Here is a 23,919-nt window from a genome sequence, read left to right as displayed (position 1 = left end):
TTAATCTGTGGTCTGCTGTACGTGCGAGGCTGCTCGTCTGCTGCTGCTGATGTTACTTTTAGCACGTACCCCATGTCCCGGTGGTCTATCTGCTGTCGGCTATAACATCCTGCATAACACCTCCTAGTTCATAACAGTTCTCGGAAGCCCTTTTGTCTGCTGAGAAGTTCTGCAACAGTGGGGCTCATGCTCACAGGCCTCCCTCATATAGTACATCATTATTTTCTGATGTAGTGTTCAATGATTCTTAATAGTTGCATTTAACACAAAAGAAAACAATTTTTAAAGAGGATGGTGTTTATTCTTCCAATCCATGGCCATGAAATGTTTTTCCTTCTCTTTGTGTCTTCCTCAAGTTCTTTCATAAGTGTTCTGTAGTTTCTAGAGTATAGATCCTTTACCTCTATTAGATTTATTCCTAGTTATTTTATGGGTTTTGGTGCTATTGTAAATTGAATCAATTCCTTAAATAATAGTCAAACTGTGAAGCAGCTGAGATGTCCTACAGCAGATGAATGGATAAAGATGTGGTTTATATATACAATGGGATATTACCCAGACATCAGAAAAAATGGATACCTGCAATTTATATCAACATGGTTGGAATTGTAAGGTATCACGTTAAGTGAAATAAGTCAAGCAAAGAAATACAAATATATGGTTTAACTCATATGTGGACCATAAGGAATAACACAGAGGACCATGGGGAAGGGAGGGAAAACTGAAGAAACGAGAGAGTGAGATAAATCATGGAAGACTCTGGAATCTGGGGAAAAAACCTGAGATTTACAGAAGGGAGGGGGTGAGGAATGGGGTAACCAGGTGATGGGTATTAAGTCGGGCGCCTGGTATGATGAACCCCGGGTGTTATACACAACTAATGAATCATTGAACACTAAAATAAATAAGTAAATAATAAGCATACAAGCAAATACATAAGTAAGTAGAGAGATAAGTAAATAAATAAATAAATATGATTGAAGGACCCAGACAGAAAATTTCCAAATTAAATTATACAAGTGACACAAAGTTAAAACATTTTCACATTTAATAATTATATTAAACACCTGACTTTTGATTTTTGCCTCAGGTCATGATCTCAGGGTCATGAGATTAAGCCCCACATCAGGCTCCTGATGATCATGGAGGCTGCTTAAACTTCTCTCTCTTCTGCCCTTCTGCCTTCTGTCCTTCTCTGTCCCACGTTATCTCTCTTTATTAAAAAGAAAGGAAAAAAAGAGAGAAAGAAAGAAAAGAGAAAGGAAAGAACAGAAAAACAAAACAAAACAAAAACAACAACAAAGAAAAAACAGTACACCCGACTTATTATGGTAGTGTTTGATAGAAAATTCTGATCACATTTTGGTTAAAAGTGATAATAAAGAAGAAGTGATTTGTTAATCAGGTAATGAATCCAATATTCAGTATTTATTTCTCTATGTTTAGAGGAGCTAAAAGTCTCCTCCCCAAATTGGTATAGAATATATATAATTAAATTTATGACATGATTTGTTGGTATACAGCTGTAGGTTCAGTGTGTGTCACATTTTTTTCCTTCAATATCACAGTTACAAAAATGGCCAGCATCTATCCAAAAAGAACTTTAAAATTTCAGAAATCTACTATCTAATGAAACTTACCAAATATTAGCTTGATGTAAACTAACTCAGAAAATCATACTAATTCTGGATTTATTCTGTATTGTCATTCATCTCTGTTTAAGAGAGATAACCCCATTGTGTGTTGGGTTGACTAAGTCTTTGGTTTGTGTTTAATTTAACTTAGAATCACCAAATTTTATTATGGAACACAGACAAGAATACACACACACACACACACACACAGAGTTTTGTTTCACTCAGCATTAACAAAACAAGGCTAATATTTATAAAAAGGGAGATGAAACTGAACAGATAACTGGAAAAAAGACATTCGAGCCAGAGGAAACATCAAGGACAATGTATACATGCTACAGGAGCACCGAGATCACTAGTTTTGAGTGCAATAGTGAGGGGGGTAATTCAAATCTGAAATGCAACAGAAATGCTGAGGGTGAAAAACAATTGAAAATACTGGGTTTTCCTTACCCTTGCTGGGACCCAAGTAGCCATTAGTGTTGATTCTACCCATAGCTCTAAGACTAGATTGCACTAAAAGAAAGAGAGAAAACTAGTACACAATATTCAGGACTGTAGCAAAATTATAATGACAGGTATAATGGTGTGACTCACATTTGTAGCATTGTAATTTGTAAGAAATGCTCAATTCCTAGATATATTTTTTAAAAAGAAAGTTATTGTTGAGTTGTTTAATGTGGTTGAAAGAGAGAGCAAATGAGTCCAAAATTATACCAAATGACAATCAAAAGAACTGGAAAAATAAAGTGATAAAAAGGATAAAATGTTGGGTTTAATAGCAAGAGAAACTTAAATTTTTAATTAAATAATTGTAAAATGAATGCATAGTGATACATAAATATCAGATATATCCAAAATAAATATGAAAATTTGGTATTTTTCCTTAGTCTATCCCTAAATCTGGTTTAAAATCCTCAGGAAAATAATGCTTTTTAAATCATTAAAATAAAATGACACAGAGGTGAGATAAAAAAATGTATATAACTAAAAGAAAGCATGGTTATACTTGTGTAACAAGTTTAGACAATTTTCATCCACTGGAGGGAGGTTGAATAGGCAAGTGCAACACTTGGATCCATAGATTCAGTGGTGTTTATTACTATACCAAAATTATTACAAAAAAGGTAGAAGTAATGTGTTTTTAGTAGGGGGATAAGTGGTAATCTGAGTGGAAAGTGGTAGTTTAAGAGGTCGAATATGAAGTATTCTAAGACAAATTTATAAATGAGTAGGTACAAGAAAAAAAAATCTATTTTTGAAGAGAAGAAAAGACAAAAATGTACAAAAATAGAAATGTTTAAAATAAAAAATAAAAGGAAGAAAACAAATAACAGGAAAGGAAAAAATGATTGAGAGAAGAATGGACAAAAGAAAAAAGAAGAAATTTAAGAAACATTCACAATAATTTAAATCTTGTGTGATATTAAATGTATTTATAACAAAATAAAGTATTCCTAAAGCAGTTCTGTTTTGAATGAGGACTTTTATATGAATGCTCTCATCATCATCCTCATTCTTAATTCCTGAAAGAGCAGTAACCACAGAAATTTTACTTTGATGTCTCAACTCTAAAACCCACCAATAAATATTTAACTAACATGACCAAAAATAACCTCTAATATAAAATTTTAAGATTAATGCAACCTCAATTTTACTTCAACTTATGAAGTGCATTTCACAGAATCATAGTAGAAGGTGCTATTTTGTGTGAATTCCCTGAAAATATTGGGAAATCATAATGCAGTTTTTAGCAATATGGTAAATTTAAATCATTCATAATATTCACTCTAGTAAAACATTGTCATAAAATAAAAACAGGGAAGAGAACCATTTAATTAAACATTTTCAACAGAGTAATAAATTACATAAGTAAAAGAGTAAAATTTTGCCCTGGGACACTTTTAGGAAACAAATTACTGAATTTTACAGACTAGCAAAGGGGAATGGAGGTATTTCTTTTGAAATAATTGTCATTAATAAAATAATTCACTTTACTGATATTTTGCATATTTAAGTTAAAAAGCTGTTCCAAACATTTTCCCAGCTATCATTTTGCCCAAGGCCATTTTCATATCCCAGTTCTCAGGCGGTCAATGAGAGGGTTTATGGTGGGAATAACACAGTGTAAAACATTGATATCAACACTTTCAGTGAAAATGAAGATTTAAAATTTTAAGCTAAATATTTGATAATGCCAGAAAAGAGGAAAAATGTCACCATTTTCACTCTGCCCTTAGCAGGTGGGATTCTTAGAACAGTAGAAAAAAGATGTAAACATAAGACACGACCAATAAACTAAACCATATAAAACCCAAACAACAACTACCAATTATAAATGCATATTCTAGAGTTTGCTCCCCAGAACAAGTAAGTGTGAGCAGGGATGGCACATCACAAAAGAATTGGTGTACTATGTTAGAACCACAGAAATGGACAGAAAATGTGCCTTCAACATGAATGGATCCATAGATACACCCACTGAACCACGTTGCTGTTGCCATCTGCACACAGGTGCCTCTATTCTTGGTGCCTCATAGTGCAGAGGACAGCAGACAGCAGCATAGTGGTCATAGAACATCACTAGAAGGAGGCCAAGCTGTTGCAGCAAAGGAAACAACAAGGAAAACTTGTGAGGCACATCTCACAAAGGAGATGGAATGGCTGTTGGTCAGTGAGGTCATGGCAGATTTGGGAACAGTGACAGAGATGTAACAGATATCAATCAAAGACAAATTTTTCAGGAAGAAATACATGGGGGTTTGGAGATGCTGGTCAATGGTTGTGAGGGTGATAATGAGGATGTTCCCCATCAGTGCTGCCAGGTAAACCAGGGTGAAGAATGCAGCATAAAGTCTCTGTAGAACCTGGTTATTAGGGAATCCCATGAGCAAGAATGTTATGTTGGTCACAATTAATTTCTTAGCCTCAGTGATTCTTATCTGCAGAAATAAAGATAACACTGAAAACTAATCCATTCAGATATTGTCATATTCATTTCTACATAACATGTAAGACATTTTGATTCTGAATGAGGTATATCCCATCAAAATACTACCACAGAAACACATCATGTAGCCCTCCACCACTTATATAATGGTATTTATTTTAAAAAGCCAATAAAACATCGTTGGCTTTTAGCACAACTTAGAGTCAGAAAATGCAGAAAAATTATGTGTGTTGTTAATGCCATAACAACAACAACATTTTTTCATTATCTTTCCTTAGGAGTCTAGTGGAGATGCACAAAACCTTTGGGACAAATCTGCCTAGAAATCTGTTAATGTACTTCATGGATGCAGCTGAAATTAACAAAACGAAGTCATGTTCCATGATGACTGCTTCCAGAGATCATTGGTGAACCACTGCTCTTGACTAAATAAATAAATAAATAAATACAAATATAAATATTTGTGTTTGTCAAATGAGGTCAGATATGCAGAAGGCAGAACAAAAGAGAAGGATACTGTGATGCTAAATTCTTTTTGATATTAAATATAGCTATTAGTAATAAAAATAGAAAATGTGCCGTCTTGGGTATCCATGATAAGTCATTAATGTGATATTTTACTTATGCAATCACTATAACATAACACCACAACAGTGTCTTGCCTACGACATAAAATTAGTCTTTCAATAACAGCTTAATAATGAGTCAGGGTCACTTATGCAATTTTTTGTCTCCTTGAGTCTTTTATTTAAACAAAACATAAAGGGCCTTGGCACACATAGACAGCAAGGAAGATAATCAGAACATTCTCTATTCCCCTTGCCTCTTGAAATTAAAGTGTACTAAAAATACCCTCACCAATTATTACAGGTGATGCAGACAGCAAAAATATTTTTTAAATAGTTTATTCATTTTATTCAACAGATAGAGATCAAAAGTAGGCAGAGAGAGAGAGGAGGAAGCAGGCTCTCTGCCGAACAAACATCAGACCTGCATGCCTCACACACTCCCCTGGGAGAGGTGTGTGCAGGTGCCAGGCTAATGCTGTCAGACCCAGAAAGTCTAGGCACTCCCAGCCCTGGCCAGTGGGAAAATCTCAGTGTGTGATTGCTGCTTGGAACCTCTCTGGCGGTCTGGAGCTGCCCAGACAGCCGCCACTGCTGAGGTTTGGGGTACAAGCAGGAGATCCTGCACACCCAGAGACTGCGACCAGAACCTACTCTGCCAGTGGCCAAGGGGGAACTTATGTGCTCTGCAGCACTCACAGGGTAGCAGAGTGAGGCTTCTCTCTGAGAGAGGGGTCGAGGTGGAGTTTGCTTTCCTCTAAACATCCAAAAACTATCAAAAGCTGTCAAGGAGAGGGAAAACAAATGAACAAACATAAAAACCTACAGAGAACAAATGCCTGAAAAAACCAATTTCCTCAGAGCCCTCCCCCTTGGAGGGGGCGGGAGGACTTAACTCAGGGAACATCATTGACTAAAAACCCACGTGGCAGGCCTCTCCTGAAGGAAAACAACTAGAAAAGGAAAAAAAAACCACAAGAGAACAACCACCACTACTTCATATATACGACTTTATTTTTAACTTGTTGCCACTATTCTGGTTCATTTTTATATAGATAATTTTTAACCTATTTACCAAAACAGTGAGAAGTCCACTACATCATTTTCCAAAATAACCTTCTAACCTGAACTTTTTGATAGATACACCTGAGTTTTTCTTTTGCTTTTCTATTTTTTTAACATTTTTAAAAAATTTTAGTTTAGTTTAGTGTAGTTTATTCTTTTTTTACTTTAGTTTCTCATATTCATATAGAGTTAAACTTCAAGGTAATCCTCTTTCCCCAATCAATGCTACCCCTATAGTTAAACCAATTTTTAATGCCGCTTTATCTTAGGAAAGTTGATTCCTTTAACAAAGATATCAAGATATGTGCAGGAAGAATCAAAATAACCTTCCTCACCCACACTGAGAATTTAATACCACTCTCCAATCTTTGTCTTCCGCCAGTGTTTCTGTGTATTTGTATTTGTCCTGATAGTATATAAATCTTATACTTGGGGTACTTTTTGACGAGGTTCAAATATTGATATTTTATGGGTGCATTAGACCATTCACATTGAGAGTGTTTTTTGATAGATATTCAAAAAAAATATATATATATATATATATATATATATTTTCTTATCATCTACTTTTATCAGTCTTAGTCTGTTTTTGCTTGTATACTTCATAAATCTTACCTTGGGGCCCATTTGGGCTGAGCCTTCTTTTATTTTCCCCTTTTGTTCTGATCTCTCTCTCTCTCTCTCTCTCTCTCTTTTCTTTATCTTCCCTTTTTTCTCTCATTAGGGTGGGGAATCCTGATTGCTCAGAAGCATTCCAGGGTGCAACTTGACTGCACCACAGTTGATACATCCAGCTACATCCAGTGAGTCATCTCTTGCCAAAATTACTAGGAGAAGGAATGCTCAACAGAAGAAAAATGCAGAGGATGGGCCTTTTGCAACAGAGCTAATGGCTATCGACATAGACAATATGTCAGAAAAGAAATCCAGGGTAACAATTATCCATGCAATATCTAGGATGGAGAAAGCCTTGGATGACCAAACAGAATTGATTAGGCAGAACTGAAAGCCACCAGAGAAGATGTTCAAAATGTTAGGTCAGAACTGAAAGCCACCACAGATGATGTTCACAATGCTCTCAATGAGTTCCAATCTAATCTAAATTCTCTCAAAGTTAGGGTAACTGAGACAGAAGATAAATTTACTGATCTGGAGGACAAACAGATAGAGAGAAAGGATCAGGAAGAGCCTGGAACAAACAGCTTAGAGGACACAAAAAAAGAATCAGGGAAATAAATGATGCCATAAAACATTCCAACATCAGAATTATTGGAATCCCTGAAGGGGAGGAGAAAGAAAGAAGTCTAGAAGATATAGTGGAACAAGTAGTCCATGAAAAATCTCCCAATCTCATGAATGGAGCCGGTGTTCATGTACTACAGGCAGAACTGCTTTCCCGCAAGAATATAGATTCTTGAAAGTCCTCAAGACACCTAATACTAAGAATGAAGAATTATAATTGTAGGCATACACTCTTGAAAGCAGTGGGACAAAGAAGCTCCTTAAATACAGAGGAAATCAGAATAACCTCAGACCCGTCCACAAAGAACTGGCAAGCCAGAAAGGGATAGCAAGATAGATTCAGGGCACTAAATGAGAAGAACATGCAGCCAAGAATACTTTATCCAGCAAGACTGACATTCAAAATGGATGGAGAGATAAAGAGTTTCCAAGACCGGCAAGGCTTAAAAGACTATGCAACCACCAAGCTGATAATGCAAAAAATATTAAGGGGAGTTCTATAAAAGGGAAAAATTCCTAAAAATAGCACTGAACAGAAATATAGAGACAATCTACAGAAATACTTCAAAGGTAACACGATGTCAACAAAACATATCTATCAAAAAACACTCTCAATGTGAATGGTCTAATGCACCCATAAAATATCAAGGGTTACAGATTGGATAAAATGACAGGACCCATCCCGATGTTGTCTACAAGAGACCCATTTTGAACCTAAAGATACACCCAGATTGACCGTTAAGAGATAGAGGAGCATCTTTCATGCCAATGAGCCTCAAAAGAAGGCCAGGGTAGTGATTCTCATATCATATAAGTTAGATTTTAAACTAAAGACTATAGTCAGAGATACAGAAGGACACTGCATCATTCTTAAAGTGACTATCCAACAAGATGATCTAACAATTGTAAATATCTATGCCCCCAATATGGGTGCAGCCAATTACATAAGAAAACTGCTAATCAAGATAAAGAGTCATATTGATATGAATACATTAATAGTAGGAGATCTTAACTTGCCTCTCTCGGAAATAGATCATTAGGGCAGAAAATCAATAAAGAAACAAGAGCATTGAATGACACATTGGACCAGCTTGACCTCATAGATATATACAGAACATTCCACCCTAAAACAACAGAAAACACATTCTTCTCAAGTGCACGTGGAACTTTCTCAAGAATAGACCACATACTTGGTAACAAAGCAGGACTCAACCAATACCAAAAGACTGAGATGATTCCCTGCACATTCTCAGATCACAATGCTTTGAAACTGGAGCTCAATCACAAGGAAAAGTTCAGAAGGAACTCAAACAACTGAAAGCTAAAGAAGACCTTACTTAAGAATGCTCGGATCAACCAGGAGATCAAATAACAACTTAAACAATTCATGGATGCCAATGAGAATGAAGACATTTCAGTCCAAACCCTATGGGATATAGTAAAGGCGGTCCTAAGGTGGAAATACATAGCCATCCAAGCCTCCATTAAAAAAAAAAAAAAGGTGAAAAATCCACATACACCAGCAGTCTCTACAACTTAAAGAACTGGAAAATCAACAAAAACTCAAACAAACTCTACACGTAAGAAGGATAATCATCAAGATTAGAGCTGAGATCAATGAGGTAAAAACCAGAGATACAGTAGAACGTACCAATGAAACTAGAAGCTGGTTTTTTTAAAGAATCAATAAGATTGATAAACCATTGGCCACACTAATCCAACAGATAAGAGAGAAAGCCCAAATACACAAAATTATGAATGTAAATGAAGAGATCACAACTAACACTAAGGGAGTAGAAACAATCATCAGAAGTTATTACTACAGGTTTTTGCCAATAATCTAAGAAATCTAGATGAAATGGATGCATTCCTGGAAAACTATAAACTCCCAAAATTGAACCAGAAGGAAAGTGACAATCTGAATAGACTGATATCTAGTAACGAGATTAAAGCAGTGATCAAAAACCTACCAAAAAACAATAGTCCAGGACCTGAAAGATTCCCTGGGGAATTCTACCAAACTTTCCAAGAAAAAATAACACCTATTCTCCTGAAGCTGTTTCAAAAAATTGAAGCAAAAGGAAAACTTCCAGACTCTTTCTATGAAGCCAGAATTACCCTGATCTCGAAACCAGGCAAAGACCCTACCAGAAAGGATAATATCAGACCAATATCACTGATGAATATGGATGCTAAGATTCTTAACAAGATCCTAGCAAACAGGATCCAACAGCACATTAAAAAGATTATCCAACATGACCAGGTGGGATTCATCCATGAGCTACAAGAATGGTTCAATATTTACAAATCAATCAATGTGATAGAACAAATCAATAAGAGAAGATAGAAGAACCTCATGGTTGTCTCAATCAATGCAGAAAAAGCATTTGACAAAATCCAGCTTCTATTCCTTATTAAAACACTTCAAAGAATAGGGATAGGGGGAACATTCCTGAATTTCATAAAATCTATCTATGAAAAACCCACAGAAAATATCATCTTCAGTGAGAAAAAGCTCGCAGTCTTCCCACTGAGATCAGGAACACAACAAGGATGCCGACTCTCACCACTCTTGTTCAACATAGTATTAGAAGTCCTAGCTACAGCAATCAGACAACAAAGAGAAATAAAAGGTATCCAAATTGGCAATGAAGAAGTTAAACTCTCTCTCTTTGCAGATGACATGATTCTTTATATGGAAAACCCAAAAGACTCAACCCTCAAACTACTAGAACTCATAAAGCAATTTATTACGTGGCAGGATAGAAAGTCAATGTACAGAAATCAGTAGCTTTTTATAGACTAACAATGAAAATACAGAAGGGAAATTAGAGAATCCATTCCATTTACTCTAGCACATAGAACCATAAGATAACCTGGGAATCAACCTAACCAAAGAGGTAAAGGATCTTTACTCAAGGAACTACAGAACACTCATGAAAGATATTGAAGAAGACACAAAAATATGGAAGACCCTTCCATGCCCTTGGATCGGAAGAATAAACATTGTTAAAATGGGTATACTGCCTAGAGCAATCTGTACTTTTAATGCCATTCCAACCAAAATTCCACTGGTATTTTTCAATGAGTTGATGCAAATAATCCAAAAATTTGTATGGAATCAGAAGAGACCCCGAATCGCTTGGGAAATGCTGAAAAACAAAAATAAAACTGGCGGCATTACGTTACCTGATTTCAAGCTTTACTACAAAGCTGTGATCACCAAGACAGCATGGTACTGGCATAAAAACAGACACATAGACCAGTGGAACAGAGGAGAGAGCCCAGATATGGACCCTCAACTCTATGGTCAAATAATCTTCGACAAAACAGGAAAAAATATACAGGGGAAAAAAAGACAGTTTCTTCAATACATGGTGCTGGGAAAACTGGACAGCTATATGTAGAAGAATGAAACTTGACCATTCTCTTACACCGTACACAAAGATAAACTCGAAATGGATAAAAGACCTAAATGTGTGACAGGAATCCATCAGAATACTAGAGGACAAAATAGGCAGGAACCTCTTTGATATCAGCCACAGCAACTTTCAAGATATGTCTCCAAAGGCAAAGGAAACAAAAATGAAAATCAACTTTTGGGACTTCATCAAAATCAAACTCTTCTGCACAGCAAAGGAAACAGTCAACAAAACAGAGAGGCAATCGACGGAATGGGAGAAGATATTTGCAAATGACAGTACAGACAAAAGGTTGATATCCAGGATCTATAAAGAACCTCTCAAACTCAACACACACAATACAGACAAGCATATCAAAAAATGGGCAGAAGATATGGATAGACACTTCTCCAATGAAGACATACAAACGACTATCAGACACATGAAAAAATGTTCATCATCACTAGCCATCAGAAAGATTCAACTTAAAACCACATTGAGATACCATCGTACACCAGTTGCAATGACCAAAATTAGCAAGACAGGAAACAACATGTGTTGGAGGGGATGTGGAGAAAGGGGAACCCTCTTACACTGTTGGTGGGAATCCAAGTTAGTACAACCACTTTGGATAACAGTGTGGAGATTCCTCAAGAAATTAAAAATAGAGCTTCTCTATGACCCTGCCATTGCACTACTGTGTTTTTGCCCCAATGATACAGATGTAGTGAAAAGAAGGGCCATTTGTACCCCAATGTTTATAGCAGCAATGGCCATGGTCATCAAACCGTGGGAAGAACCAAGATGCCCTTCAGCAGATGAATGGATAAGGAAGATGTGGTCCATGTACACTATGGAGTACTATGCTGCCATCAGAAAGGATGAATACCCAACATTTGTAGTAACAGGGAGGGACTCGAAGAGATTATTCTTAGTGAAATAAGTCAAGCAGAGAGAGTCAATTATCATACAGTTTCACTTATTTGTGTAGCATAACAAATAACATGGAGGAGAAGAGGAGATGGAGAGGAGAAGGGAGTTGAGGGAAATTAAATGGGGAGGTGAACCATGAGAGACAATTGGCTCTGAAAAACAGTCTGAGGGTTTTGAAGAGGTGAGGGGTGGGAGGTTGGGGTAACCAGATGGTGGGTATTAGGGAGAGCACATATTGCATGGAGCACTGGGTGTGGTGCAAAAACAATGAATACTGTTACTCTGAAAAGAAATAAAAATAAACGATAATTTACTTGCTTCTCACAATTTTCCATTGTAAACATATCACAACAATTTCATGCATACTTTCAGGTTATGTCTTTCTGTTTTTTGATGTGTTACAACATCAAGATTTTCACAGAAAAGATGACATTTGAATTTAATAATTGAAATTTAAGTTCAGGAACACATATTAAGTCATGAATGCTGTGTTGTTTTATTTTCTTCTAGTTCTTGCTCCTCTTTTCCCCCTTTCCCCTTCCCCTTTCCCCATGGATGCAAATGCTATCCATGGAAAATAATAAGCACTCTAGTAACCTAAATTATAGTGAAACTGTCCTCACTCCCACATTTCATTCTAGAGATCATGGGAGGTGCTAGAGTGAGAATGTTTACTGCAATACAGCACTTGTGACTTTGCAGGCATATTCATAAAATTTCATCATATGATATTCACCATACATGGATTAGAGACACCCCCCATTTTACACACAGTATTTCATACTTCTTCTTGTTTCTATGTAAAAGCATATCATTAAATATTATGGATATTCAATATTCTGTTTTCAAGTTTATATTCACATCATATGTAACAACAGTTTACATGCCTTTTTTGTGCTTATATGTACACGATTCTTTAGATAAGTTTCTTGAATTGTAATTAGCATATATAGGGTATGACGTCTTCAATTTTAAAATAGATTCTACTAAATACTTTCTGAAATGTTTGGAAATGTCTATTTTTACTGTATAGACTATGTAATCTTTTTATTATTTTTTTTAGTTTGTTAAGCTAGATAAACAACTCACCATTTTATTTTATTTTATTTTTAAAATTTTTTAAGATTTTATTTATTTGACACAGAGAGATCACAAGTAGGCAGAGAAGCAAGGAGAGAGAGAGGGGGAAGCAGGCTTCCCGCTGAGCAGAGAGCCTGATGCAGGGCTAGATCCCAGGACCCCGAGATCATGATCCAAGCTGAAGGCAGAGGCTTAACCCACTGAGCCACCCAGGTGCCCCACAACTTACCATTTTAAACATTTTTAAGAAAACAAGTTAGGACTTTGAAGTAAATTTACACTATTGTGCCATAAACACTACCTTCAATCTCTAGAACTTTTTTGTGTTCCCCAATTGGAACTGCATACCCATTGAAAATAAGTGCTTTTGGGGTTTTGATTTGCATTTCCCTGATGGTTAGTGAAGTTGAGTAAATCATCATGTATCTTTAGGCCATCAGTATTTCTTCTTGTATATAATATCTATTAATATATTCTGTCCATTTTTTAATTAGATGTTTTGCTGTTGAATTATGTAAGTTCTCTCAGTATTTTGGACACTAACCCCTTATTGGTTATGATCCTGACATTTGCAAAAACATGGATGGATCTAGTGAGCATTATCTTAACTAAAATAAGTCATACTAGGGTGGCCTGGGTGGCTCAGTTGGTTAAGCATTTACTTTCAGCTCAGGTCATGATGCAAGGGTCCAGGAATCGAGTCCTGCATTGGGTTTTTGTTATGTTATGTTAGTCTCAGACAAAACAGATTTTTAAACAAACTGTAAAAATAGACAAAGAAGTATACTATACATAATAAAAATAGATAATCCAATAAGAGTATTCAACAATTATAAATTTTATACACTCAAACACCCAAGTACATAAAAATGTTTATAAAGAAAATACAGGAAGTAACAGATTGTTATACAAATATAGTAGGAAATTTCAATATCCCTCTTATATTGATAAACAGATAATTCTTTCAGAAAATTAACAAGGGAACAATAACTTTGAAGGACATACTGGAAAAGATGGATTTAACAGATATATCCCAAACATTCCATCCTAAAGGAAGCAAAAATATTTTTATATGCATAAGAAATATGGTCTCCAGATTAGATCATGTAAAAGACCACAAAACAAACTGCAACAAGTTAAAGAAAAACCCTCAACAAGTAGGCTTATATGGAACATACCATAAAATAATAAAAGCCTTTAGGAAAAACCCATAGCTAACATCATCTTTAATTATGAAAAATTGAGAACTTTCCCCTAAGATCATGAACAAGACAAGGATATCCATTATCACCACTTTTACTTAGCATAGTACTATAAACCACAACAATCACACAGGAAAAAGAAATAAAGGGCATCCTTATCAGGAAGGAAGAAGTACAATTTTCATGATTTGCAGATGACATGTTGCTCTATATAGAAAAGCATACATAATCCACCAAAAAGCTGATAGAACTAATAAAAGAGTTCAGAAAAGTCATAGGAAACAAAATCAATACACATTAATCTGTTGCATTTCTATACACTAATAAGCAGCAAAAAGGGAAGTTAAAAAATACCTACAATTGCACTAAAATAATAACATAGCTAGGAATAAACTTAAATAAAGATGTGAAAGACCTTTTCTCTAGGAAATATAAAACAAGATGACATAAGGAAATGGAACAACAGTCCATGCTCATTCCATATTCAATATTCTTAAAATATTTAGACTATCCAATAGAATATACAAATTTAATGCAATTCTTATCAAAACCACCATTTTCTTTCTCTGCCTTCTGGTGGCACTTTGTTCTGTTCTTCACTGTCGGGAAACAAGAAGAGCTCCCCTGGACCTAACACCCCCACTCCAGATCTTCCAACCCGGGTCTCAGGCTTATCATAACAAACAAATCAAAGTGCACCTAGTTAAAGATCCAGACACTCCCTACTACAAGCAAGGACAGACCAGTGGGGAGCTCAAAGGAGGAGTCAAGATGGCAGAGAAGTAGCAGGCTGAGACTGCTTCAGCTAGTCGGAGATCAGCTAGATAGCTTATCTAAAGATTGCAAACACCTGAAAATCCATCGGCAGATCGAAGAGAAGAAGAACAGCAATTCTGGAAACAGAAAAACAACCACTTTCTGAAAGGTAGGACCGGCAGAGAAGTGAATCCAAAGCGACGGGAAGATAGACCCCGGGAGGAGGGGCCGGCTCCCGGCAAGCGGCGGAGCAACCGCGCACAAAATCAGGACTTTTAAAAGTCTGTTCCGCTGAGGGACATCACTCCAGAGGCTAAACCAGGGCGAAGCCCACGCGGGTTCAGCGTGGCCTCAGGTCCCGCAGGGTCACAGAAGGATCGGGGGTGTCTGAGTGTCGCAGACCTTGCGGGTATTGGAACGGGAAAGCTGGCTACAGAGACAGAGCCGACAGTAAGCTCACAGCTCGGTGTTACCTTGAACTGGTCGCAGGCTCGGTGAGCTCGGAGCGCGGCCGGAGGTCAGGCAGATGGGAGTAACTGGGTGCTGTTCTCTGAGGGCGAACTGAGGAGTGCGGCCCTGGGCTCTCGGCTCCTCCAGGCCGGAGACCAGGAGGCCGCCATTTGTATTCCCGTCCTCCAGAACTCTACGGAAAGTGCTCAGGGAACAAAAGCTCCTGAAAGCAAACCCAAGCGGATTACTCACCCCGGCCCCAGGTAAGGGCGGTGTAATTCCGCCTGGGGCAAAGACACTTGAGAATCACTACAACAGGCCCCTCCCCCAGAAGATCAACAAGAAATCCAGCCGAGACCAAGTTCATCTACCAAGGAGTGCAGTTTCAATACCAAGGAGAGCAGCAGAATTCCAGAGGAGGAGAAAGCCAAGCACGGAACTCATGGCTTTTTCCCTGTGATTTTTTTTTTAGTCTTGCAGTTAATTTAATTTTTTTTCTTTTTCATTTTTTGTTTTTTTTTTTTTTCTCGCCTTCGGATAAAATTTTTTTTTTTTTAACTGTTAACTTTTTCTTTTTAACGATTTTTTACTAGTTTATCTAATATATATATTTTTTCTTTTTTTACATTTTTCTTAGGTGTTTTCTTTTTTTTTAATTCTTTTCTTTTCTTTTTTTTTCTTTTTTCTTTTTTTTCTTTCTTCCTTTTTGAACCTCTTTTTATCCTCTTTCTCCCCCCTCACGATTTTGGATCTCTTCTAATTTGGTTAAAGCATTTTTTCCTGGGGTTGTTGCCACTCTTTTAGTATTTTACTTGCCCCTTCATATACTCTTATCTGGACAAAATGACAAGACGGAAATATTCAACACAAAAAAAAGAACAAGAGGCAGTACCGAAGGCAAGGGACCTAATCAATACAGACATTGGTAATATGTCAGATCTAGAGTTCAGAATGACAATTCTCAAGGTTCTAGCCGGGCTCAAAAATGCATGGAAGATATTAGAGAAACCCTCTCAAGAGATATAAAAGCCCTTTCTGGAGAAATAAAAGAACTAAAATCTAACCAAGTTGAAATAAAAAAAGCTATTAATGAGGTGCAATAAAAAATGGAGGCTCTCACTGCTAGGATAAATGAGGCAGAAGAAAGAATTAGTGATATAGAAAACCAAATGACAGAGAATAAAGAAGCTGAGCAAAAGAGGGACAAACAGCTACTGGACCACGAGGGGAGAATTCGAGAGATAAGTGACACCATAAGACAAAACAACATTAGAATAATTGGGATTCCAGAAGAAGAAGAAAGAGAGAGGGGAGCAGAAGGTATACTGGAGAGAATTATTGGGGAGAATTTCCCCAATATGGCAAAGGGAACGAGCATCAAAATTTAGGAGGTTCAGAGAACGCCCCTCAAAATCAATAAGAATACACCCACACCCCGTCACCTAATAGTAAAATTTACAAGCCTTAGTGACAAAGAGAAAATCCTGAAAGCAGCCCGGGAAAAGAAGTCTATAACATACAATGGTAAAAATATTAGATTAGCAGCTGACTTATCCACAGACACCTGGCAGGCCAGAAAGAACTGGCATGATATTTTCAGAGCACTAAACGAGAAAAACATGCAGCCAAGAATACTATATCCAGCTAGGCTATCATTGAAAATAGAAGGAGAGATTAAAAGCTTTCAGGACAAACAAAAACTGAAAGAATTTGCAAATACCAAACCAGCTCTACAGGAAATATTGAAAGGGGTCCTCTAAGCAAAGAGAGAGCCTACAAGTGGTAGATCAGAAAGGAACAGAGACCATATACAGTAACAGTCACCTTACAGGCAATACAATGGGACTAAATTCATATCTCTCAATAGTTACCTTGAATGTTAATGGGCTAAATGCCCCTGTCAAAAGACACAGGGTATCAGAATGGATAAAAAAACAAAACCCATCTATATGTTGCCTCCAAGAAACTCATTTTAAGCCCGAAGACACCTCCAGATTTAAAGTGAGGGTGTGGAAAAGAATTTACCATGCTAATGGACATCAGAAGAAAGCAAGAGTGGCAATCCTTATATCAGATCAATTAGATTTTAAGCCAAAGACTATAATAAGAGATGAGGAAGGACACTATATCATGCTCAAAGGGTCTGTCCAACAAGAAGATTTAACAATTTTAAATATCTATGCCCCCAACGTGGGAGCAGCCTACTATATAAACCAATTAATAACAAAATCAAAGAAACACATCAACAATAATACAATAATAGTAGGGGACTTTAACACTCCCCTCACTGAAATGGACAGATCATCCAAGCAAAAGATCAGCAAGAAAATAAAGGCCTTAAACGACACACTGGACCAGATGGACATCACAGATATATTCAGAATATTTCATCCCAAAGCAACAGAATACACATTCTTCTCTAGTGCACATGGAACATTCTCCAGAATAGATCACATCCTCGGTCCTAAATCAGGACTCAACCGGTATCAAAAGATTGGGATCATTCCCTGCATATTTTCAGACCACAATGCTCTAAAGCTAGAACTCAACCACAAAAGGAAGTTTGGAAAGAACCCAAATACATGGAGACTAAACAGCATCCCTCTAAAGAATGAATGGGTCAACCGGGAAATTAAAGAAGAATTGAAAAAAATCATGGAAACAAATGATAATGAAAATACAACGGTTCAAAATCTGTGGAACTCAACAAAGGCAGTCCTGAAAGGAAAATATATAGCGGTAGAAGCCTTTCTCAAGAAACAAGAAAGGTCTCAGGTACACAACCTAACCCTACACCTAAAGGAGCTGGAGAAAGAACAAGAAAGAAACCCTAAGCCCAGCAGGAGAAGAGAAATCATAAAGATCAGAGCAGAAATCAATGAAATAGAAACCAAAAAAACAATAGAACAAATCAACGAAACTAGGAGCTGGTTCTTTGAAAGAATTAATAAAATTGATAAACCCCTGGCCCGACTTATCAAAAAGAAAAGAGAAACGACCCAAATAAATAAAATCATGATTGAAAGAGGAGAGATCACAACTAACACCAAGGAAATACAAACTATTATAAGAACATACTATGAGCAACTCTACGCCAATAAATTTGACAATCTGGAAGAAATGGATGCATTCCTAGAAATATATAAACTACCACAACTGAACCAGGAAGAAATAGAAAGCCTGAACAGACCCATAACCAGTAAGGAGATTGAAACAGTCATTAAAAATCTCCAAACAAACAAAAGCCCAGGGCCAGACGGCTTCCCAGGGGAATTCTACCAAACATTTAAAGAAGAACTAATTCCTATTCTCCTGAAACTGTTCCAAAAAATAAAAATGGAAAGAAAACTTCCAAACTCATTTTATGAGGCCAGCATCACCTTGATCCCAAAACCAGACAAGGATCCCACCAAAAAAGAGAGCTATAGACCGATATCCTTGATGAACACAGATGCGAAAATACTCAACAAAATACTAGCCAATAGGATTCAACAGTACATTAAAAAGATTATTCACCACGACCAAGTGGGATTTATTCCAGGGCTGCAAGGTTGGTTCAACATCCGCAAATCAGTCAATGTGATACAACACATCAATAAAAGAAAGAACAAGAACCATATGATACTCTCAATAGATGCTGAAAAAGCATTTGACAAAGTACAGCATCCCTTCCTGATCAAAACTCTTCAAAGTGTAGGGATAGAGGCCACATACCTCAATATCATCAAAGCCATCTATGAAAAACCCACCGCAAATATCATTCTCAATGGAGAAAAACTGAAAGCTTTTCCGCTAAGGTCAGGAACACGGCAGGGATGTCCATTATCACCACTGCTATTCAACATAGTACTAGAGGTCCTAGCCTCAGCAATCAGACAACAAAAGGAAATTAAAGGCATCCAAATCGGCAAAGAAGAAGTCAAATTATCACTCTTCGCAGATGATATGATACTATATGTGGAAAACCCAAAAGACTCCACTCCAAAACTGCTAGAACTTATACAGGAATTCAGTAAAGTGTCAGGATATAAAATCAATGCACAGAAATCAGTTCCATTTCTCTACACCAACAACAAGACAGAAGAAGGAGAAATTAACGAGTGTATCCCATTTACAATTGCACCCAAAACCATAAGATACCTAGGAATAAACCTAACCAAAGAGGCACAGAATCTATACTCAGAAAACTATAAAGTACTCATGAAAGAAATTGAGGAAGACACAAAGAAATGGAAAAATGTTCCATGCTCCTGGATTGGAAGAATAAATATTGTGAAAATGTCTATGATACCTAAAGCAATCTACACATTTAATGCAATTCCTATCAAAGTACCATCCATCTTTTTCAAAGAAATGGAACAAATAATGCTAAAATTTATATGGAACCAGAAAAGACCTCGAATAGCCAAAAGGATATTGAAAAAGAAAGCCAACGTTGGTGGCATCACAATTCCGGACTTCAAGCTCTATTACAAAGCTGTCATCATCAAGACAGCATGGTACTGGCACAAAAACAGACACATAGATCAATGGAACAGAATAGAGAGCCCAGAAATAGACCCTCAACTCTATGGTCAACTAATCTTCGACAAAGCAGGAAAGAATGTCCAATGGAAAAAGACAGCCTCTTCAATAAATGGTGCTGGGAAAATTGGACAGCCACATGCAGAAAAATGAAATTGGACCATTTCCTTACACCACACACAAAAATAGACTCAAAATGGATGAAGGACCTCAATGTGCGAAAGGAATCCATCAAAATCCTTGAGGAGAACACAGGCAGCGACCTCTTTGATCTCTGCCGCAGCAACATCTTCCTAGGAACAACGCAAAAGGCAAGGGAAGCAATGGCAAAAATGAATTATTGGGATTTCATCAAGATCAAAAGCTTTTGCACAGCAAAGGAAACAGTTAACAAAATCAAAAGACAACTGACAGAATGGGAGAAGATATTTGCAAACGACATATCAGATAAAGGACTAGTGTCCAGAATCTATAAAGAACTTAGCAAACTCAACACCCAAAGAACAAATAATCCAATCAAGAAATGGGCAGAGGACATGAACAGACATTTCTGCAAAGAAGACATCCAGATGGCCAACAGACACATGAAAAAGTGCTCCATATCACTCAGCATCAGGGAAATACAAATCAAAACCACAATGAGATATCACCTCGCACCAGTCAGAATGGCTAAAATCATCAACTCAGGAAATGACAGATGCTGGCGAGGATGCGGAGAAAGGGGAACCCTCCTACACTGTTGGTGGGAATGCAAGCTGGTGCAGCCACTCTGGAAAACAGCATGGAGGTTCCTCAAAATGTTGAAAATAGAACTGCCCTATGACCCAGCAATTGCACTATTGGGTATTTACCCTAAGGATACAAACGTAGTGATCCAAAGGGGCACATGCACCCGAATGTTTATAGCAGCAATGTCCACAATAGCCAAACTATGGAAAGAACCTAGATGTCCATCAACAGATGAATGGATCAAGAAGATGTGGTATATATACACAATGAAATACTATGCAGCCATCAAAAGAAATGAAATCTTGCCATTTGCGACAACATGGATGGAACTAGAGCGTATCATGCTTAGCGAAATAAGTCAAGCAGAGAAAGACAACTATCATATGATCTCCCTGATATGAGGAAGTGGTGATGCAACATTAAGTGGGTAGGAGATGAATAAATGAAACAAGATGGGACTGGGAGGGAGACAAAACATAAGTGACTCTTAATCTCACAAAACAAACTGAGGGTTGCTGGGGGGAGGGGGTTTGGGAGAAGGGGGTGGGATTATGGACATTGGGGAGGGTATGTGCTTTGGTGAGTGCTGTGAAGTATGTAAACCTGGTGATTCACAGACCTGTACCCCTGGGGATAAAAATATATGTTTATAAAAAATAAAAAATTAATTAAAAAAAATAATGACAAAGGGACACAATGTCTCAAATTTCCTCTCAAATAGATAGGAAGATTACAAAAGCAACAAATTGAAATATTAGGTGAATCTAAATAAAAATATAATGGAGAGGGGCGCCTGGATGGCTCAGTGGGTTAAAGCCTCTGCCTTCAGCTCAGGTCATGATCTCAGGGTCCTGGGATCGAGCCCCGCATCGGGCTCTCTGGTCAGCAGGGAGCCTGCTTCCTCCTATCTCTCTGCCTGCCTTTCTGCTTACTTGTGATCTCTGTCTGTCAAATAAATAAATAAAATCTTTAAAAATATATATATAATGGAGATCCTTGTACTACTCTTGGGGCAAAACCCCTACAAGTTTAAATTTATAACCAAACAAACAAACCACTAAAAATGTAAGTTAAGATACATGCCTACATCCCAGAGATATCAGGAGTAAATTCTACAAGACGACAAATCTGAAAACTATCTATTTACTTGCTACTCATTAAGAATATGGTGGTAACTCACTAAAATTCCTGCCTTGTGGAAAACAGAAATGTAACCCAGCAGACAGACACTCTCCAAGCTCCAAGGCCACTCTTGTCAGCAGGTGCTACCAGAGCATCTCCTTCTATGCAGGAACTCTCAGCAAGTGCAACATCCATCAACTTGGTTCAGTACTGGGGTCTCAATCTTTATTCTCCAGAAAAGGCTCTCTAGTGGCCATCCCTGGTGGTAGTATAGATACAGTGACCACAGTGTGGACTCCTACTTTTATAGGTAGTGTTGAGGGAATCACTACCTTCTCAGGTGGTGTTCAGCCTTTTCCACAGATGAACTTCCTCAGCACCATAGAATATAGATCAAGGCCCTTACTACAACTTCTAGAGTCTGTCTCATGGCTACACAAGGTGACCCTGTGTACTAGTTATGCACTAGTGGGTAACAAATTACCCTAAAACATGGAGACTTAAACATTCCTGGTCTCTCAGAGCTATGGGTCAGGAATCCAAGAGTCCCTTAGCTGGTGGATTTTAGCTTAGGATCTCTCACAAGTCTGTAATCACATGTCACTCAGGGATGCAGTCCTCTGAGGCTGGACTGGGCCAAGAGGATCTTCTTCTAAGTGCTTTTAGGTGACTACGGGCAGAAGGCCTCTATCCCTCACAATGTGGTCTCTCCATGGCACAGCTCACAGTTGAACAGTTAGCTTTCCCAAGAAAGAGTGATCTGGAAGAGAGAGAGCTATCAACATCAGGGGAACCTCAGTATCCCTCACTACCTAATATCAGAAGTATACACCATCACTTCTGCCCTCTCAACTCTAGGACTATGTGGGAGGAAACTGTTCAGGAATATAAACATTAAGAAGCAAACACTACGGGGGAAAATGATCTATACGACAGCTTCACCTCTGTGATGTCTCAGTATTTCACATTGCTCAGGCATACAAAGTAACTCATCCCCTTCCAAGACCTTCATAAGAATGACCCCATCCAAACCACCATTTTATTCTTTAAACTGTGCCAAGTTGGAGACAGCCCCCATGTCTATGTTCAGGTGCTGATGAGACTCATCTAGTGTAGCTTCTCTCAACCTGTGAACTGAAGAGGTGAGTTATCTGCCCTCACACACCTATAACATACCATGGAGAGGCATAGGGTAGTCACCATCAGCACTTCTATTTGGAAGGAAAGAAGGAAGGAAGGAAGGAAGGAAGGAAGGAAGGAAGGAAGGAAGGAAGGAAGGAGAGAAGTGGAAGGTAGGAAGGAAAAAAAGGAAGGAAATGGGAGGAACAGACAAACCATTGGGCATACGAGTTCTAACTTCCTGCTGGGATAATACTGAAAGCTCATTGCTTTGTGCTCAATCTTACTCTTTCCAGGTGTTACTGTCCATGTCTACAGGCTCTGCCTTGTGGGTCCTGGGTCCAAACTCTAAGACTTCCTTCTTTTTCCATGAAAATTAACATGCATTTGAAACTGAGTGGTTTTCTTTGCTGACTTCCTGCTGGTAGAATTTGTGAGGAGAAACAGACTACTCTTTGGTACCATCTCCATCCTCTTCAGTCCATGCAGACAGTGTTTCACCTAATAGAGTTCTTTTAAATTTTACAAATCTTGTTTGCATCCATCTTGTTAGACAAAATTCACACCTAAAATCTATTTGAAATAAACCTTTCTCTACCTTGGGCTTCTGCTGAGAGATAATATCTTATACTTCTTAGAAATGCTCTTGGTTGATTAAGAGGGACTGTAAGAGACACACACCACTAACTACCAATAGGAACTGAATGAGTAGCACCCTGAGGAACCAATTTTAGTCTTCCCTAACATTTTATTTTTAAGAATTTATTTATTTATTTGACAGGGAGAAAGAGAGAGAGAGAGCACACAAGCTGTGAGGGTAGAGGGCAGATAGAGAAGCAGACTCTTGACTGAGCACAGATCCTGATGCGGGGCTCCGTCCTAGGACACTGAGATTATGATCCAAACTGAAGGTAGACACTTAACTGACTGAACCACTGGCACCCTCTCCTGATGTTTTAATAAGAAATTTTTTGGTTACCTCCTTGCTCTCATCTCACATTATGCTTTTCTGATACTGTCCTGAGTCTGACCTTTGCTTGGAAGACAGGTCTTAATTTTAGCATCATTTTCCATTTGATAGGCTGCAAATCTTCACAACCAGTGATGCCATGACTTTTTTGTTCCTTCCCATAGTTTATGCATTAT

General features: G+C 37.7%; 1 pseudogene; it reads right to left on the bottom strand.

Moving 5' to 3' along the window:
- Positions 1–23,919, bottom strand: part of LOC116585769 — a 61,059-nt pseudogene continuing 37,140 nt past the window's right edge.

This window comes from Mustela erminea, chromosome 3, assembly GCF_009829155.1.
Source record: "Mustela erminea isolate mMusErm1 chromosome 3, mMusErm1.Pri, whole genome shotgun sequence".
Taxonomy (NCBI): Eukaryota; Metazoa; Chordata; class Mammalia; order Carnivora; family Mustelidae; genus Mustela; species Mustela erminea.
The sequence above is the reverse complement of the archived record's forward strand: the minus strand, read 5'-3'. Positions and strand labels throughout refer to the sequence as shown.